General features: G+C 43.5%; 1 pseudogene; it reads right to left on the bottom strand.

Moving 5' to 3' along the window:
* Positions 1-9,971: 9,971 nt before the first annotated feature.
* Positions 9,972-18,631, bottom strand: part of LOC115659146 — a 50,798-nt pseudogene continuing 42,138 nt past the window's right edge.

The raw sequence follows: 18,631 nt of genomic DNA on the forward strand, positions 1-18,631 counted from the left end.
TCAATTTTCATGTTTTCTTTTTCTTTTTTTACTACATTCAGCTTAGTCAATGAAAATAGGCTGATCAGTTTAATTCCGTGACATCAATTTCTGATCAGTTTTGTTTTCTTGTCTTTGTATGCTTAGTAGGATGCTGTGGTGTCTGGGTTGCAAACACATGTTATTGCTCTAAATGTAAATTGTTCCTGTTGGAAATTCAACCACGGCTGAAATATTTATTTATATGTTTTGCAAAAATAAGTGCTCAACCGTAATATAAATGACATATTTACAGAATTCCGTGTTGCTATATACAATAAGAGAACTTCAGAGTAGCAGAAGGAGAACGAAATCAAAAGGGAGAAAGAAGTGGAAAAAGATGGTATTTGAAAAAGGATGGATTTGGTGAGACAGAGAAAAAGAGAGTTGTTCTAGGTGGTAAGAGACTAGAGGATAAGGCTCTTGCATCAATAGGTGCAAGAGTCTACATTGAAACAAACAGGATGAAGCATCTCTCCATTAGTATGTTCTTTCTTTCTTGCTTGCTTGCTCCATTCTTCTTGGTTCTGTCTTTTCACTTTGGTCTTTGCTGAACCCTGATCATCTATACAATAGCCAGTTCCCAAATAAGGTGGATGGTATTTTTATACTGAGCACTGCTATCTGTGTTATATACATGCTCCAAGGCATTGCCCTGTGTCATGTCTCACCTCAGAATTGCTTGTTGGGATGAATTTCCAACCCTCAGCATGCTTTTAAATAAAAGGAGACAGGAGTTTTGGGAGTTTCTCATATCCTTTGGGGGGAAATTTTCAAGTGATCCAAAAAGAATTGCATCTGTAGAATTGACCTCAGGATAACAGGATTTTTCACAGATGACATCCCATGCTTAGCTTCTCTCCGTATTGTTCAAACTACAACTTTTATCTTAGTTACTGTAAAAGAATCTGTAATTGACAGCATTTTGTCATAAGAGTCCAGTCCTGCAAACACTTAAGCATGTGCATACATTTATTCATGTGAATAGTCTTGTTGAAGTCAATTGGAATACTCCCATGCATAAAGTTATGTATGTACTTCAGTGTTTGCAGGATCAGAGCCTAAGTCATTTTCACATTTTCTAAAATGGAACTGTTTTGTGGTACTGAATAGTTCTATTCCTGTTTCCTTCCTTTTTTCATTCTTATACATATCAACAAAAAACTGTCTTTCTGAGTTCTTTAATCAGTCTAATGCCCTTTTAATCATCCTAGATATGTACATTTCATGCTTATTCTAAGCTACTATTTCTCTGAAATAATTATAATATTCTCCATATCCTTAATAATATTAAAAAGTGTGGATCTGTAGCCATAGGAAAAAGAATATTGGGCTAATAAATGAAAGCTAATGTGGCAAAAGGAGATACAGAAGAATACACTCACAGTTTGATCTTTGATAAATCCTCCCCATCATTTTTGTTTTCCTTTCCATATGAGTTATTTCAAGCAGACATGCAGGGAAAGGGTGGTCTTGTGACCAAAGAACAAGACTGTGCGTTAGGTGCCCTGATTATCTTTCCTATCTCTGACAGAGACTTACAATGTGACATCACACAAGTCATATAATCACTCCATGCCTCTGTTTTCTCAGCTGCAAAATGAGGATTCTGTTTTGTTCAGATTCTTATAACACCCTGGTCACAGCAGTGTCTGAATGTTTTCCAGTAGTACATTAAGCAGTATAACTAACATCTGTTCACGTGTGGACCATTCTATCTCTCACCTTCTTCCCAGGGGGGAAATAGTGTGTTTAGTGTAATGTTTAGTTAGTGGATTTTTGAAAATAAATTACACATTCATAGTTTTTATTAGCAAAGGCAAGGTCAAAAAAGTATGTCTTGTACTTAGAGTGGAAGGTGGATGAGGTTTGGATAATAGTACCTACACAGAGGTGGGCTAACTTTTTGGCTGGAGGGCCACATCTCAGTAGGGAAATTGTATGGAAGGTTGGCTGGGGCAGGGGATTGGGGCACACGGGGGATGAGGGCTCCGGCTGGGGATGCAGATTCTGGGGTGGGCCTGGGGATGAGGGTCTGCGGTGCAGGAGGGTGCTCTGGGCTGGGACGGAGGGGTTTGGAGGGTGGGAGGGGGCTCTTGGCTGGGGCAGGGAATTGGGGTGCATGAGAGGATAAGGCTCTGGCTGGGGGTGCAGACTCTGGGGTGGGGCTGGGGGTGAGGGGTTTGGGGTGAAGGAGGGTACTCTGGGCTGGGATCAAATGGTTTGGAGGGTGATCAGGGCTGGGGAAGGGTGTTGGGGGGTGGGGGAGGCTCAGGGGTGCAAGATCCAGGCAGTGCTAACTTGAAGTGACTCGTGGAAACGGCAGCCCGTCCTCCCTCTGGCTCCCACACAGAGCTGGGGCCACGCCACTATGTGCGCTACCCTGTCCTCAGGCACCGGCCCCGCAGCTCCCATTGGCTGTGGTTCCTGCACAATGGGAGCTGCAGAGCCAGTGCTTGGGGTGGGGGCAGCATGCGGCACCCCCTAGCTGCCCCTGCTTCCGGGAGCCATGTGGAACTGCAGCACACACAGAGTGGAACAAGGCAAGTCCCCGACCAGAGCGGGGAAAGCTCCCAACCCTGCTCCCCGGTGGGAGCTCAAGAGCCAGATTAAAAGGTCTGATGGGTTGGATGTGGCCCGCAGGCCATAGTTTGCCCACCCCTGACTTGCCTGTTAGGCTCAGTTCATTAATGTTTAGTGTTTTAGTTTTTTATTTTTTAAATACCTCGTTAAAAACTTCACAAAGGTCAGACAGCTGGTGTGCTGTAACTGCTGCCTGTCATGTCGACCAACAGTCTCATTTTTAACTTGTGCTCCCCCATCTGTCTCCACCAGTTGTCTCTTCTCTGACTTGATTGTAAGCTATCTGGGGGCAGGGATCCTTTTTTATTGTATTTGTACAGCGCCTAGCACAACAAGCCCCAGTATATGACAAGCTGCTAGGCACTACCACAGAGCAAATAATACTATGAACCCTACATACAAGCTGCTTGGCCGTCCATCCTAAACAAGTTTAAGTATCTAGCTTTATTCATGTGACTAGTCCCAGTGAAAATTTGAGGGGGGAGTTTTGTCCTAAATTCTGCAAAAGGGAAAGACCTGGTCCAAGGGCTTCCATTCCTTTCCATTGGCAAGAGTCAGTATCCTACGGCAGGGGTTCTCAATCTTTTTCTTTCTGAGCCCTCCCTCCCCCAACATGCTATAAAAATTCTACGGCCCACCTGTGGCACAACAAGTGGTTTTCTGCATATAAAAGCCAGGGCCTGCGTTAGGGAGTAGCAAGCAGGGCAGTTGCCTGGGGCCCCATGCTACAGTGGCCCCTGTGAAGCCAAACTGCTCAGGCTTTGGCTTCAGCCCCGGATGGTGGGTCTCAAGGCCTCAGGCTTCAGCCCCATGTGGTGGGGCTTCAGCTTTCTGCCCTGGCCCACAGCGAGTGTCATGATGGCCCTGCTCGCAGCCCCCCAGGGGGCCCTGGACCCCTGGTTAAGAACTGCTGTCCTATAGCACACTACGCTGGTATTCCCTGGCAGCTTGTTTGACAACTGTCTCAGGCAAGCAGCCAAAGAATACCAATGAGAATCTGGGAATCTGTTCTCCTTATTCTGAAACAGCTGAAATGTAATTTTTTTCTTTCTACCCAATGGAAAGATAGCAGCAATTTTATTCCACATGCAGCACCAATAATTTTTTTGGGCATCCATCTAGGAGCATAAGAAGTTGAGAACAAATTCCTAACAGCCAAGTGATTTCCATTTACACACAACCTCCTCCTATCCAGGGTTATAACACAGGCCCTTTTGGCCATTACTTTTTTTTTATTTTTAAAACCCCTCAATTTGCAGCTTAAAAAAAGTAGCTTAATATTTAAAACTCCATTGGCTTTGGTGAATGTTCCCACCAAAAATTTGCTTGTTTTAGTTTTTCATATGAAGGGGAAAGAGGGTATCATCTGATAGTCAAGTACTGCTCTGAAGATCTTGAGATTTTTTTGGTAATTTGTTTTATACTCTGACATTGTACCAAATGTGTCTCTCAGCTTTACAATATTATTCAGTAGAAAGATGGGTCTTTGTAGGTTTCTCTTTTCTCTGTATAAAAGTAATATTGCTCTCGAATGTAATTTTTAGGAGTGGGGCCCAGAATTTACAAACTTTGCAATAAAAAGAGATATTTCCTCTTTATTTTATGTTTATAAAGATGTTGTTAGACTGGAGCTATTGGTGACTGGCATTTTATTAGCTTTCTGTTATTTCATAGCATTTTTAATTCCCTCTACAGAACTGAGCTGTTCTAAGCTTACCTCAGGGTCCCTCTAATGCAAACAAATGAGTCTTTTAAGTAATCATCAATTTGCTCTTGACTAGTCAGTGGAGAGGACTAAAGTTTAGAAGACAATAAAAGCAAGGTCTCTGGGAGAGGGAGGCTGGAAAGCCTCAGCTTTCAGAGCACATCCAGGAAGTTTTATTTTTTCCCTTTCTGCCTCTTTCTTTTTAATATCAGTTTTGCCACCTCCAAGCCTCAAAAATCATAAGCCAGGTCTCAAAAATCAGGAGTTTTTTTTTTAACAGTAAACTTTTGGGAGAAGGGTAGTTATATATGCTTTCTGTTTTCTGAGCCTTTGGCTGTGTTTGGATCAAGTTTTCAGACTTTCCTCGGCAGCCATGAAAAAACTTACTCTTCTTTAAAAATGAAAGGTCTGATTTTGACATAATCACTTGACCTCAGAAGCTAGGGCTTTAAAAAAATCAGGAGACCGTAAAATGACAGGAATTGGCAACACTGTTATTCAGAGACAAAACAGACGGTACACATCTCCTTTCACCTCTCTGTGTTCATCCTTTTATTTCCTTTCCTTTTACAAACATATCAGCTCTTTGTTGCTGTCTTCATCAAGAGCTGTCTTTTTCTAGATAGGACTCAAAATGGAGGACTGGTCATTTATGAAAAGGGCTTCTCCTTCAGGCAGGGTTATATAAATTACATGGACTATAATTAGTTTTCCTATTTATTTTATTTTATTTTATTTTAGTATTGTGAGAGCTCCCAAAGGTCCAAGATAGGAACATAGCCTCATGATACTAAGTGGTCATAGAATATCAGGGTTGGAAGGGACCTCAGGAGGTCATCTAGTCCAACCCCCTGCTCAAAGCAGGACCAACCCCAACTTTTCTATATATAGAAATATATAGGAAGATACAGTCCATACCCCAAAGAGCTTGCAACCTAATTGGAAACAGGACACAGGCAGGTGTAACAAGCAATAGAGTGAAGGTGGAGACGAAGGATGGGGGTAACAGAAATTAGATCATATGGTTTCTGTGATGAGGTGTACCAAAGCCACTAAAGGTTTAAGAGCTAGGCTAGCTGCCTCCTCAGCTGTTGCTAATTGCTGAGATAAGAAGGCTACAAATAGGACATACTGAGAAGTTGTTAGAGAGATTGAGAGCTACCAAGAGGAGGCTGCTCAGCAGCAGACTGGGGAGAAGCTGTGTAAGGAATTAGACTTCCACTGAGTGAAGACTCGAGGATGGAGTTCAGCGAAAGGTGCCTGGAGAGAGAGAGAGAGAGAGAGAGAGGGGTTGGAAGCAGTCCAGAGAAGCTGGGAATCATATCCCATGCTCATAGGGCTCTACCAAATTCATGGTCCCCTTTGGTCAATTTCATGGTCATAGGATTTAAAAAATGGTAAATGTAATGATTTCAGCTATTTAAATTTGATATTTCACAGTGTTGTAACTGTAGGGGGCCTGACCCTAAGGAGGATTGTGAGGGTGTCGCAAGTTTATTGTAGGAGGGTTGCAATATTGCCACTCTTGTTTCTGTGCCGCTGCTGACAGCAGCGCTGCCTTTAGAGCTGGGCTGCCAGACAGGGCTCCCCCCCCCGCCTCCGCCTTCCCCCCATCCCCTGGCGCCTCAGCACACCACGTCCAGCAGTGGCCCTGGACAGAGCTAAAGCGGTGTGGCTCTGCTGGGGCCTGAGCTCCTTCCGCTTGGAGCTGTGTGGTAAGGGGGTGGGGCTGTGAGCTGTGGCTGAGTGGCAGGAGCTCAAGGCCCATGGAGCCACTCCGCTTTAGCTCTGTCCAGGGCCGCTGGACACGACGCACTGAGGCTCCGGGAGAGGTGGGAGTAAGCAGCATAGTAAGCCCCTCTGAGACGGACAGTCCCCTGACCCCTAGCTCTGAGCCCAGCCCTCTGAGCCAGACAGCCCCCTGACACCCTTCTCCAGCTCTGAGCCCAGCCCCTCTGAGCTGGGCACCACCCCTCCCCCTGCAGCCCTGACCCCCAGCTCCAAGCCAAGCCCCTCTGAGCCAGGCACCCCCCTGCAGCCCTGACTCCCAGCTCCAAGCCAAGCCCCTCTGAGCCAGGCACCCCCCGACCCAGAGCCCAGCTCCCCACCCAGCTCTGGGCAACAGCAGCACCACCCCCAGGCAGAGACAACCCATTGGCACTAACCATCATCAGTGACAGCCCATTATGTAATTGCAAATGTACACATATCATTAAAGCATTTAATGTTTTTAAATAATTTGAAAATACATGAAATACATTAATAAAAATTATTTTTTGAATGTGTTTCACTGGTTAGTATCATGTATTTGGAAATGTAAAAAATATAGTATTGCAACTTTTCTTTTATGGAAGAGGCCCCCGAAATTGCTTTGCCTCAGGCCCCCTGAATCTTCTGGGCACCCTGCTGCCAGAGAGTGGTGGCTGCTGGCCTGGCACCCAGCTCTGAAGGCAGCAGCACAAAAGTAAGGGTTGCAATACCACACCATGCCATTGTTAGTTCTGCATGACTGTTGGCAACAGTGCTCCCTTCAGAGCTGGGCACCTGGCCAGCAGCCACCACTCTCTGACCACCCAGCTCTGAAGGCAATGCAGAAGTAAGGGTGGCAATACTGTGACCCCCCTACAATAACCTTGTGACTCCTCCACCTTCTCTTTTTGAGTTAGAACCCCCAGTTTGGGAAAACGCTGGTCTCCCCAGTGAAATCTGTATAATATAGGGTAAAAGTACACAAAAGACCAGATTTCACAGGGAAAGATCAGATTTTGTGGTCCGTGACATGTTTTTCATGGCTGTGAATTTGGTAGGGTCCTACTCATAGTATGCACAAAGCCAAAGCATGCAACCTGATTGTGTGGTCAATTCAATAGGTGTTTTCTTATACAACAGCATTCTGTTTGCTGCTGTGCTACTCAACCTCCATGTCACAGCTAGCTGAGTTCTCGTTAGCATCCCAGCAGAAGTTGGTCTTGAGAAGGGATTTAAAGGAGGAGGGGGTAGTGGCCATGGGGATTGCCTCAGAGAGGAGACAGCATGAACGAATGTGCTGAAGTATTGTGGGAGAAGCAGACAAATGAGCATTCAAAGGGGCATCGCTGGTGAAGCAGAGCAGCAATGGGCAGTGGTGATGTGCATAGGGATAAAATAAGTAGGGAGGGACAGAGTTCTGAAGGGCCTTGAAGGAAAGGACAAAAAACTTAAATTTGGGTCTGTTTATAGATGTCAGCTCATTGAGCTATCAGTCTGGTTTAGTCCTGGAGCAGCTGTAGAGACCCAGAATACTTGCATGAGGCTGGTCAAAGACTTGTCTTCGTCCATCTACACATATACTATCTATGTTTACCTTAATGTTCTATCAGTTGTATTATTCACTTACACTTGCTGTTTAAAGTCACTTTTCATATATAAAACTCACCTGAGCGCTATACCTTGCACTCTGAATGATGATGGAAATTGTCCTGTTCTTTACCACCTCTTTTCTTCCATCACAAAAGACACTGGGACACCCCTTACTTGTGCCTTGTGAATACCTGCCATCATTCTAATGCAGTTTCCTGGCTCTCTTGGAGCAGGTTTTTGTCAGCTTTGTTTCCTTTCTTGAGGAAAGAACTTGTAGCGAATCTGAGTGAGTGAATGGTACATTCTGTTACAATGGCATTCTTTCAAAAAACAAAACAAAACAAGAAGTAGCACCTGAAATCTCCTACTTGAATGCCATAGGACCTGTTTAGCACACAGGCAATGAAAGATTCTTTATGCATAGAAAAAAGATTCCAAGTGAAGTATTTGAGATCTATTTCAGAGAAACAGATCTTTATGCTAGGCACTTTCACAGGCCCCTGTTTTTAGCACCCTTCATGTGGCTAGTACTAAGAGTCGCACTGTTAATAGATAACCAGTCCCTTCATTAGTGATTCAAATGTACCCACTTCTGAGGTAAAATATGAGTACTGTTTAAATAATACACAGCAACCAGGGGTGGCTCTAGACATTTCGCCACCCCAAGCATGCCGTGGGGGGTGCTTCGCCGGTCCCGCGGCTCTGGTGGACCTCCTGAAGGCTGCCTGCCTGCCGCGCGACCGGCAGAGCGCCCCCTGCGGCATGCTGCCCCAAGCACGTGCTTGGCGTGCTAGGGCCTGGAGCCACCCCTGACAGCAACACTGCATGCTAGTGTAGGACAGGAAGTGAAGAAGAAAATTTGCAGAGGGAACTTTAGTAGACAAGATGTAATAACTCAGTTGAAATTTGTTCAGCATATTACCTTTGGGTATGGCTAAAAAATGCCCTGGGATATCAGTGGGTTGACATCAAAACTGAAAGATGGCACCTCTTACTACACAGTGACTGTAATATGGCTGAGGCATTGCTTGTTTTATGACATGTAGTGGGATGGTAGCCCAAGGAGGCATGACTGTAGGGCTGTTGAATGTTTTTGTTCAAATTTATATTGTACAGCTATATATACTTCAACAGTGATGTTTAGATAAATAGAGAACACCCAATTGAATCTAGGTACTCTAATAAACCTGTTGGCAAACTTGGAGGAGAGAGAGAGGATAAATGGTCCAGTGGCTTTCTGAAATTGATACATTCATGTTATGAGGGTGTTAATACTGAAGCCAAACACTTGTGGTCAATTGACCATCTCATCAGTTGTCCTTAGAATTGAAACAGTCAAAATGCTGCTAGGTGAAAATGACCAGTGTAACCTTGCAACAGAGTATACTGCGTGTCAACGGCAAATGTAAAACTGGTGCATGGAATGTTTGAACATTGTCCAAAACAGCTAAACCAAGGCCTGAAATTGTGGCCATTATGTTGCTTTAGTTCATGCTTAATTTGCAGATATCTTTTGGGAGGAAAAAGGAGAGAGAAGGCAAAAAGAGCTGTGTAGTCTAAGGATGCAGACCAAATACAGGATTCACAGGAGGAAGAAAATTATACTAACTGGAGGTATTCAGGATTTTGTTTTTCAAAGATTTGTAACTCTCTAGTGCTTTTAAGAGTAAAAGTGACTAGTTAAGGAGTTCCTTTGCTAAGCCTGCATTCTTTATTTGCATGCCATGTTGTCCATGAAAGGACAGTAGCTGAGATTTCCCACAGCACAGTGAAGCACTGAGGGAATACAAATAAGCAAATAGGGGACATGAGAGGGCTAAGGCACTAATTCTGGAGTTTAGGGTGTCTGCAGAGCCCCACATCCTAAGGAAGGGTGGCAGACATGAGATCAGCACCTTGGAGTGTGCCTTAGAAACCCAGAGCTAGGAACAGTGACCTGAGTCTGCCCAGAACCCGTTGGCTTAGGAGCATATGGGATCCAGCATTTGGGGCCACTCCCAGTGGACTGTCCAGAATGGGGGACAAGCCTTGTAACAGAAGTGGCAACACACAGTCACTCACTTTTGTTGTACAGCTTTTTGTTGCACATGCTGATGCTCTCTTGTTTATGAAATGATACCATGTTACTATCCTCACTGTTTTGAGACCAATGGTGTTTTTTAGGACCTGTATTGTAATGTATCTAGCCAAAAGTTTTTAAAAAAACAAAACATGTAAAATGATCATTTAATCTAGCTTTCTACCAGTTTCTGGTAGCAGACACGCAGCAAATAGAACCAGAAAGAACAAGATGCAGACTTGGTTTTTCAAATACGATATGTCTTCGCTCAAAATGAAAATGGTTCACAACATTGTTGATGATGAAGGTGGGTTCTTCATTGTTTTGCAATAATCCTTCTTTAGCCTGTAGGTGGGGTGAGAAAATACTTGTTAAATGGATTGGAAGCTTTTTTTCATTGTTACAATAAATACTGCAAAAAACATTTGGGGCAAAATTCTCCTCTCTAAGCTGTACCATGGGTCTGTATTGCATATGATATACTCCTACTTACAGATCTCCCACTGCTGTCACATGGAACTAACATGTAATAGAGCAGAGGTGGGCAAACTGTGGCCCGCGGGCCACATCTGGCCTGTGGGACTGTTCTGCCTGGCACTTGAGCTCCCGGCTTGGGAGGTTAGCCCCTGGCCCTTCTCCTGCTGTCCCCCTTCCCCTGCAGCCTCTGCTCACCATGCTGCCAGCGCTCTGGGCAGCAGGGCTGTGACCTCCTTTTGGGCAGTGTGGCCGTGAGAGCTGCTGGCCTGCCCCAGCGTTCTAGACTGTGCGGTGGCATGTCTGGCTCCGGCCAGGTGGCACTACTGCCAGTCTGGGTGCTCTGAGTGGCATGGTAAGTGGGAGGGGAGTAGGGGGGTTGGATAAGGGGCAGGAGATCCTGGGAGGCAGTCAGGGGACAGGGATCAGGGGTTGGTTGGATGTGGTGGAAGTTGGGGGGGGCAGGGAATCGGGGTGGGGAGGTCCTGGGGGGCAGTTAGGGGAAGGGGGTCCCAAGAGGGGACAGTCAGGGGACAAGGAGTGTGTGTGGGAGGTTGGATGGATCAGGAGTTCTGAGGGGGGCAGTCAGGGGATGGGAAGTGGGAGGAGGTGGATGGGGGCGGGGCCATGCTGTTTGGGGAGGCACAGCCTTCCCTATCTGGCCCTCCATACAGTTTTGGAACCCCAATGTGGCCCTCAAGTGAAAAAGTTTGCCCACCCCTGTAATAGAGGTATACACAGTGGTGTTAAGTTTTCATAGGCCATAAAATGCATACCTCCAGACTGAGACTTTCAAAGCAAACTAAGGAGATTTAGACACCCAACAATTCCCATTAATTTCTGTGGAAACCATTTAGGTTTTGCGCATCTCAGCCTCTGTCTATAATGACCTATTTTTACTTCTGTTCTCTCCTCAATCTAAGTCTCCATAAGAGAGCCCTGTGTGTGTGTGTGCATCTCATCCATTACAGTCTGCAGCAACTCTGAGGACAATATGTCAGCTGAAATCTCCACACAGGGATTGTTCTTAGAAAAGTAAAGGTGTGGCATGCAGAAAATGAGATGCATAATTACACATCATACAAACAAATCTCAATAAGTGGCCCTTCACTAATCTGGGCACTTTTCCACTTGCACCAAAAAAGGGTCGTATCTTTCCTATTCTTAGCAAATATGAATAACAGATGTTGTGATGTCAACTATTACTAATACCTAGAACCACCTTATGTGGCTGTTCTTTCTGTCATCCTGGGTAGCTTCCATGAATGTCAAAAACTTACCCTTTACTTCTAATCTAGTTAAAGCACTGCTCTCACCATGACTACAGCTATCACAGGTGACTAAATTATGCTCATCTTGGAAGTTTAGAATCTCACAGTAGGTAAAATGTTTCTGAGGAGTCTGGTGGTTTCACATTTCACACTCGACAAAACCAGAGGAAAACATATGCTCAGACTAAAAAAGAAGCCTTGGCAACTGCATTTTGAGTGAGCGCATTTCATCAGTGTTCTTACAGATCGTTGCTGCTTATAATAGATTGCTCAAGCCATTTCTAGAGTTTTGTACCCAGAAACAGATGATACAGCTAACAAAACATCTGGTATGTTACTGTTAATTAGAAACTGAAAATGCTTTGTGTGTGTGTGGGGGGGAACCTATTTATTTCAAGTTATAGATGACATATATACAAAAGATATATATCTTGCATTATGCGTAACTGAGAATGGATTTCCTTCATCCAGATGTTTTGAGCTCAATACTTTAAGCACTTATTCGTGCATAGTCCAACTTTCAAATGCAGGAAAGTAGGAATAGGCCTATTGGCTCAAACAGACACCCTGTCTAGCTCAGTGGTTTTCTTTGAGAGTGGCCAGTAGAAGATGCTTCAGAGAAAGATGCAAGGCACCCTATAAGGAACAAGTATGAAATAACCTGTCCATAGGGAAATTTCTCCCTAACCCTAGGTGGTTATTCCCTGAAGATGTCTGTCTTATTAGACATTTGTGTGAATAATATTCTTTTTGAATCCTGCAAAGTACGTAACTTTAATGGTGTCTCACAGCAGTGAGTTCCACAGGTTTTTTTATGCATAGGTAAAAATAGTATTTCTTTTCATCTGTTTTAAATCTGATGCTGTTCTAAATTTCATAAGCCATTCCCTTGTTCTAATATTATAGGAAAAGGTCAACAGGATCTCCCAATCTCTTTTTTTCTATACTGCTCATTATTTAAGATTTCTCTATCTTGGTACTTTTTGTAGACATCAGTGTTACTGCAATACACATTGCTATGTCAGGTTCAACTGTTACAACAGACTTATTCTGAGGTGAATTGTTACCTGAACTTGATGTAAAAAAAAAAATTCTGCATGTCACTGAACTGGTTAAGCGTAAACTGCAGTTTACATTTCACAAAAACCTGGGTGTTTAGAGGACAGAAGGCAGCAGAAGCAGTGCTTCCTGCATGTGTGCATTAACAGGAGTATATATTACGAGTTATATTCTCATATATTGCAAGCACTTTTTTTGGTTTTATCTTGAGCTGAGATCTTTCTAAACAATGGAGATGTTAAACCTTCCATGCTCCCCTGCATCTCCCATGGGGTGGGGGGAGGGGGGAGGGAAGGAGGATTTTCATCTTTCCAGCTCTAATTTTTCACATAACTTTATGGGTACACCGATGGTACTACTGTGGTGCTGTTGCTGATTGTTTAAGAGTAAAAGATAAGACAGGTTGCCCTTGTAGCCAAAATATTTGGCATGGTCCTTTTTTGTTTGGACTGTGAGGAGCAGGGACATGGCCCCCTGGGAGGCAATGGGACTCTTTCTGTTGACTTCAGTAGGTGCTGAATCAGGAACATAATGCTGACATGTAGTGCTGTCTAGCTTAGCATTCCATATGACTGGAAATAATTAACATGGTTGAAGAGGATGCTGGAAATGTGGAGAGGGAAATGATTGCCGGTAGCATTGGAAAGGAACTAGTCGTCGTCGTTCTCTTTCCTGTTTAAATCTATTTAATATGTGTTTCCTGCAATTTTTTCCATGAAATTGTTATTGTGCTAAGTGCTATCTCATTCTGATGAAGGGGTTGGGTGTGATCCACAACTGCTAAGCTAATTGACCCACAACACCATCAGCATGGCTTTTGGAATGGGTTCCTCTCTCTGAGGTGCTTGCTTTGACAATCTGCCTTCCTGGTGATAGTGTGCTGTCCAGAAAAAACACTTGTCCAGATTTCATCTCCTAGCCTTTCCATCTTTGACTCCAGTAGGTTTGGATTTGTGCTGCTGCACAAGAATAATACTTATAAAACCAAGACAATAGGAACTGCTGTACTGGGTCAGACCACCTGGTCCATCTAGCCCAGCATCCTGTATTCCCACAGCGGTCAGCACCAATCCATTGAGTGATCTATCCCCTTTCATCCACTTCCGGCTTCTGGCAAACAGAGGCTAGAGCAGGGGTAGGCAACCTATGGCACACACGCAAGCTGATTTTTTCAATGGCACTCACACTGCCCGGGTCCTGACCACCGGTCTGGGGGGCTCTGCATTTTAATTTAATTTTAAATGAAGCTGCTTAAACATTTTAAAAACCTTGTTTACTTTACATACAACAATAGTTTAGTTATATATTATAGACTTTTAGAAAGAGACCTTCTAGAAACGTTAATGTATTACTGGCACGCAAAACCTTAAATTAGAGTGAATAAATGAAGATTCAGCACACCACTTCTGAAAGGTTGCTGATCCCTGGGCTAGAGACACCCAGAGCATGGGGTTGCATCCCTTGGCTAATAGCCATTGTTGGACCTTTCCTCTGTGAATGTATTTAAAACCCCTTTATAGTTTTGAGCTTCTCAACATCCCCTGGCAACAAGTTCTACAGGTTGCTGTGCATTGTGTGAAGAAGTACTTCCTTTTGCTTTAAACCTGCTGCCTATTAATTTCATTGGGTGACTTGTGGCTCTTGTGTTATGAGAAGGAGTAAATAACACTTCCTTATTCACTTTTTCTACACCTGTCATGGTCTTATAAACCTTTATCATATCCCCCCTTAATCATCTCTTTTCCAAGCTGAAAAGTCCCAGTATTTTTAATTTCTTCTCCTGTGAAATCTGTTCCATACCCCTAATCACTTTTGTTGCCCTTCTTTGTAGGTTTGCTAATTCTAATATCTTTTGAGATAGCGTGACCAGAAAGGCACGCAGTATTCAAGGTGTGGGCATACCATGGACTTGCACAATGCATTATAATATTTTCTGTCTTATCTATCCCTTTTCTAATGGTTCCTAACATTCTGGTTAGCTTTTTTGACTGCTGCTGCACACTGAGCAGATGTTTTCAGAGAACTATCTACAATGACTCCTAGATCTTTTTCTTGAGTGGTAACAGCTAATTTAGACCCCATCATTTTGTGTGTATAGTTGGGATTATGTTTTCAATATGCATCACTTTGCATTTATCAACACTGAATTCCATCTGGTATTCTATTGCCCACTCATGCAGTTTTGTGAGATCTCTTTGTAACTCTTTGCAGTCTGCTTTGGATTTAACTATCTTGAGTAACTTTGTATGGACTGTGAACTTGGTCAGCTCCCCATTCACCCCTTTTTTCCAGATCACTTATGAATGTATGGAACAGTGTTGTATGACAATTGCATGTTACCATCAAGATGTTGTGTCATCACCTTGTGATGCAGTATTATGTATGATCCAACATCAGTATGAAGACACAGGATCTGGGAAGACATGCACTGACATCAATGGATCAGACTCACAATGACAATGCTGCCATGCAGAGGCTGAAATAAATTTAAAACCCTACGGATATGTCTACATTGCAAAGAAAAACTCATGGCATTAAGTCTCAAACCCTGGCTTCATTGACTTGGGCTCACAGGGCTCAGGCTGCAGGGCTAAAAATAACAGTGTAGATGTTCCCACTCAGGCTTGAGCCTGGGCTCTGAGACCCTCCCCTCTGTGTTGGGCTTCAGGACCTGAGCCCCAAGCTGAGGCCAGCCATCTCTGCTGCTATTTTTAGCCCCATGAGCCCCAGTCAGTTGACCTGAATTCTGAGACTCAGTGCTGTGAATTTTTGTTTGCAGTGTAGACGTACCCTCAAGGGCCTGGTTTCCAGAGGTTATGAGCCCTTCCATTTCCCACCGACTTCAATTAATTGGTGGTGTAAGAATTCAGCACACTGAAAATCCAGCCTGAATTGTCTTGCAATCCAAAGCTGGATGTGGAAAACACCTGTGAAATTTGAGGTGGTTACACCATTTGGAAGTGTGGGCAACTCTACCTTGGAGGGCCTGAGTGGACCCAGGTATTGTGACTTTCCAGCAGGCTCCAACATAATAAAGTTAAATAGGTACTTTTTGCTATTTACTTGCCCTGAATCAGACCCCTCCATACTATAGTTAATGTTATTGTAGTCCCCTTTTAAATAACTAAAGAAATATAAAACAAAATTAAAACTTCTTGACATCTTCTATATTGTCACAAGAAAAATGGTGCTCATAATTGCTGGCTGCAAGAATCCTAAATAATGAAGCGTTCCATAGATGCATGCTGTTTACTAGAATGTTTCCATTGAATGTAATAATACTCACATATATATTTCATCCAGAATAATCAATGTGAGTGTAAAATATGGCTAAATTATGACTGGAAAATGATTGAACCAATGTTTTATTGAGATTTCAGAGTGGAAATACAATTTTTGGTGTCTTGTATATTTTAAAGGCGTGAATAAAACATGATTTGCAATGAACAACTTGGTGCCTCCTAAAATAAATCTCATATTGGCTGATTTTCTTTCTTCAAGTGCAACAACATTGCATTCCATTCCTTAGCACAGATAAATATTAATTAATCAGTAATGAAAGCTTAGGGATTTATGGCATAGTCTCTCTTATCAAACTAGAACAAGATAGACTATTATTGCTGTCATAAAGTAGCTTTGAGGAAAAAGGTTATAATATGGAAACTTAAGAGGGAAAGGATATAGAAGTTTCCTTTTTGCATTAGGTAACTTTTAAATGGAGGAATTTTTTTTTTCTGGGCCTCAGTGTCAGACGATGTTCTATGAAAAGCTCATTATGACAATGTATTTTGCGGTCACTCCTCCAGAACATGTGCAAAATAATCATCCAAACAGAAGATGAATATCCAGTTAGAAAGTTGCCTTTAATTACAGTTGCATTTGCTGCTGTAGAACTCATACCTGTCAAGGGTCAAGTTCCGGTCTTATACCTCTAACTCTGGCCTCAGTGGAGTTACTCCTGATTGCCGGGAGTGAGAGAGCAGAGAATCAGGCCCAAAGAGGGCAGACTGCTTTGTTTCATGGGGAGACAAATAGGGGCTTGTTTACACAGTCATATAATCTGCTTTACAAGGGTGTAATTTCTATAACTTATTACATGTTAATTGGTCCCTGTAGACCCCGCTGGTACACACTAAAGGTTCCCTAGCGTGCCTTAACAAAGTGCTGTTTCAAACAGCACTGCATTACAGAGCACCAGCAGGGTCTACACAGATGAATTAGTGCACAAAATAGTGTGCTTTAGTTATGAACCCTGAGGGTGGGAGGTGACTTACCCTAATGTGCAGACAAGCCCCAAGACAGTAGACCCTGATTCTCGACTGTCTTGCACCTTGTGTAGTCATTGCACCTGAGTGAAGTTGGTATAAAATGCTACCGAATCAGAACAGTAGCATTACATTCCAGCTTCACATAAGTGTAAATGAGTCTACAAGGTGCAAGACACGGAGAGTCAGGTCTATTGCATGGCACCTGGCTCTGAGACTCAATGCTAAATGTTAAGGCATGAGCATCAGGCACAAGAGCACCTGGCTAATTCTAGGTGTGTGAAGCACTGGTGTTGATAATGCTGCTCTGCCCTGATGTAGCACCTTTCACACAGGCATCTGAAGAGTCATTGAGGCCTAATAAATAAAGGTTCATGACATCCTCTTTATTACTGGTGCTGATGTGGGGAGAAGGCAGGGAAATCTGACTGGACTTTCAGAGCTCAGGGTAGGCTTGTAGGGCTTTCCCTATTTTTTGAGGACAAAAGATTGCCCAGTGGTCAGGGTGCTGACCTAAGACTTGGAGACCTGGATTCAATTCTTTGCTTCACCAACCACATCTTTCCTGTGTGACCTTGGGCAAGTCACCTGGTTGCTTTGTGCCTTCGTTTGCCATTTGCAAAATGAGGATAATTTTTTCCTAACTTCCAGGGGTGAATACCCTAGAGCAGGGTTTCTAAAACATCATTGCACTGCAACCCTCCCCCTACCCTTGTTTGACAACAAAAATTACTACACAACCCCCACAAGGAGGAACCAAAGCTTGAGCCCACCTAAGCCCCACCACCCTGGGTGAGGGGGCCAAAGTCAATGCACCACCACCCAGGGCCAAAGTCCTCAGGCTTTGGATTCATCCGCAGACGGTGGGGCTCAGGCTTCAGCTTCAGCCGTGGGCCCCAGAAAGTCTGTCAGCCCTGGTGACCCCATTAAAATGGGGAGTGACCCACAGTTTGAGAACCCCTGCACTTGAGTCTAAAGGTGCTCAGATATATGATTCCCATTACTATACTGAGTACCTTGTATGGTAACTATTGGTAACCATTTTTACTGATGGGAATGCTGAGTGAAAAGTTAAATGGTCTATTCAGGGTCCCAGACTCAGTGTCAGCCCCAAGATTTATTTCTCCTTTTGTCTGTCTATGTACATGGTACCAAGCATTGTAATATCTGAGCTCAAGACTCCTAATTCCCATCTCCCTTCTTTCAATGCTTTCCCCTGGTGTAACTATCCAAGCCCCAAAGAAAACTTTACTTACCCCTTCTTTTGTTGGATGGCAGTATAAGTCACTGATGAGATGAATATTAGCACAAGCACTGCTGCTATGGTACTTAAAATTATTGCAGTAAGCAGGATGTTTGGCTCTGGCTGTGAAGTATCAATGAGCATTTTCTGTGTAAATTCTAGAGATCCATTATTGGGCTGTGGATTGATGCCCAGGAGTTTACACATCAGTGGATAAATGTGGATACTGTCAAAGGGCTCAGCTAAGTAATTCTCTTTGAAATCAGGATCAAAAGCTCTGAATATTGTCTTCATGTCCATATCCTCATTGTCAAATCCATGATCTCCTTTGTTAATGTATAATATAAACCTCTGGGGAAAAAAGAACCAACAATCAGTTTTAGCTTTATCTAGCCCTTTCATCCCAAAGGCACTCTCAAATTTAACATTCCATACAGCAGTCATTTAGTCACTAGTTCTATCTAAAGATGCTTCTGCTTCTGAGGTGAAATCCAACTGCTATATCATAGCACGCAGCAATACAAACAAACTTACATGAGGCAGTGAAGGAAAATACAGTAACCAGCTGAAACTGCAAGGGAATTGAGGGAGGTAGAAGGCAATTTTGGTAAGAAA

The sequence above is a fragment of the Gopherus evgoodei genome, chromosome 10 (assembly GCF_007399415.2).
Source record: "Gopherus evgoodei ecotype Sinaloan lineage chromosome 10, rGopEvg1_v1.p, whole genome shotgun sequence".
NCBI classification, from domain to species: Eukaryota; Metazoa; Chordata; order Testudines; family Testudinidae; genus Gopherus; species Gopherus evgoodei.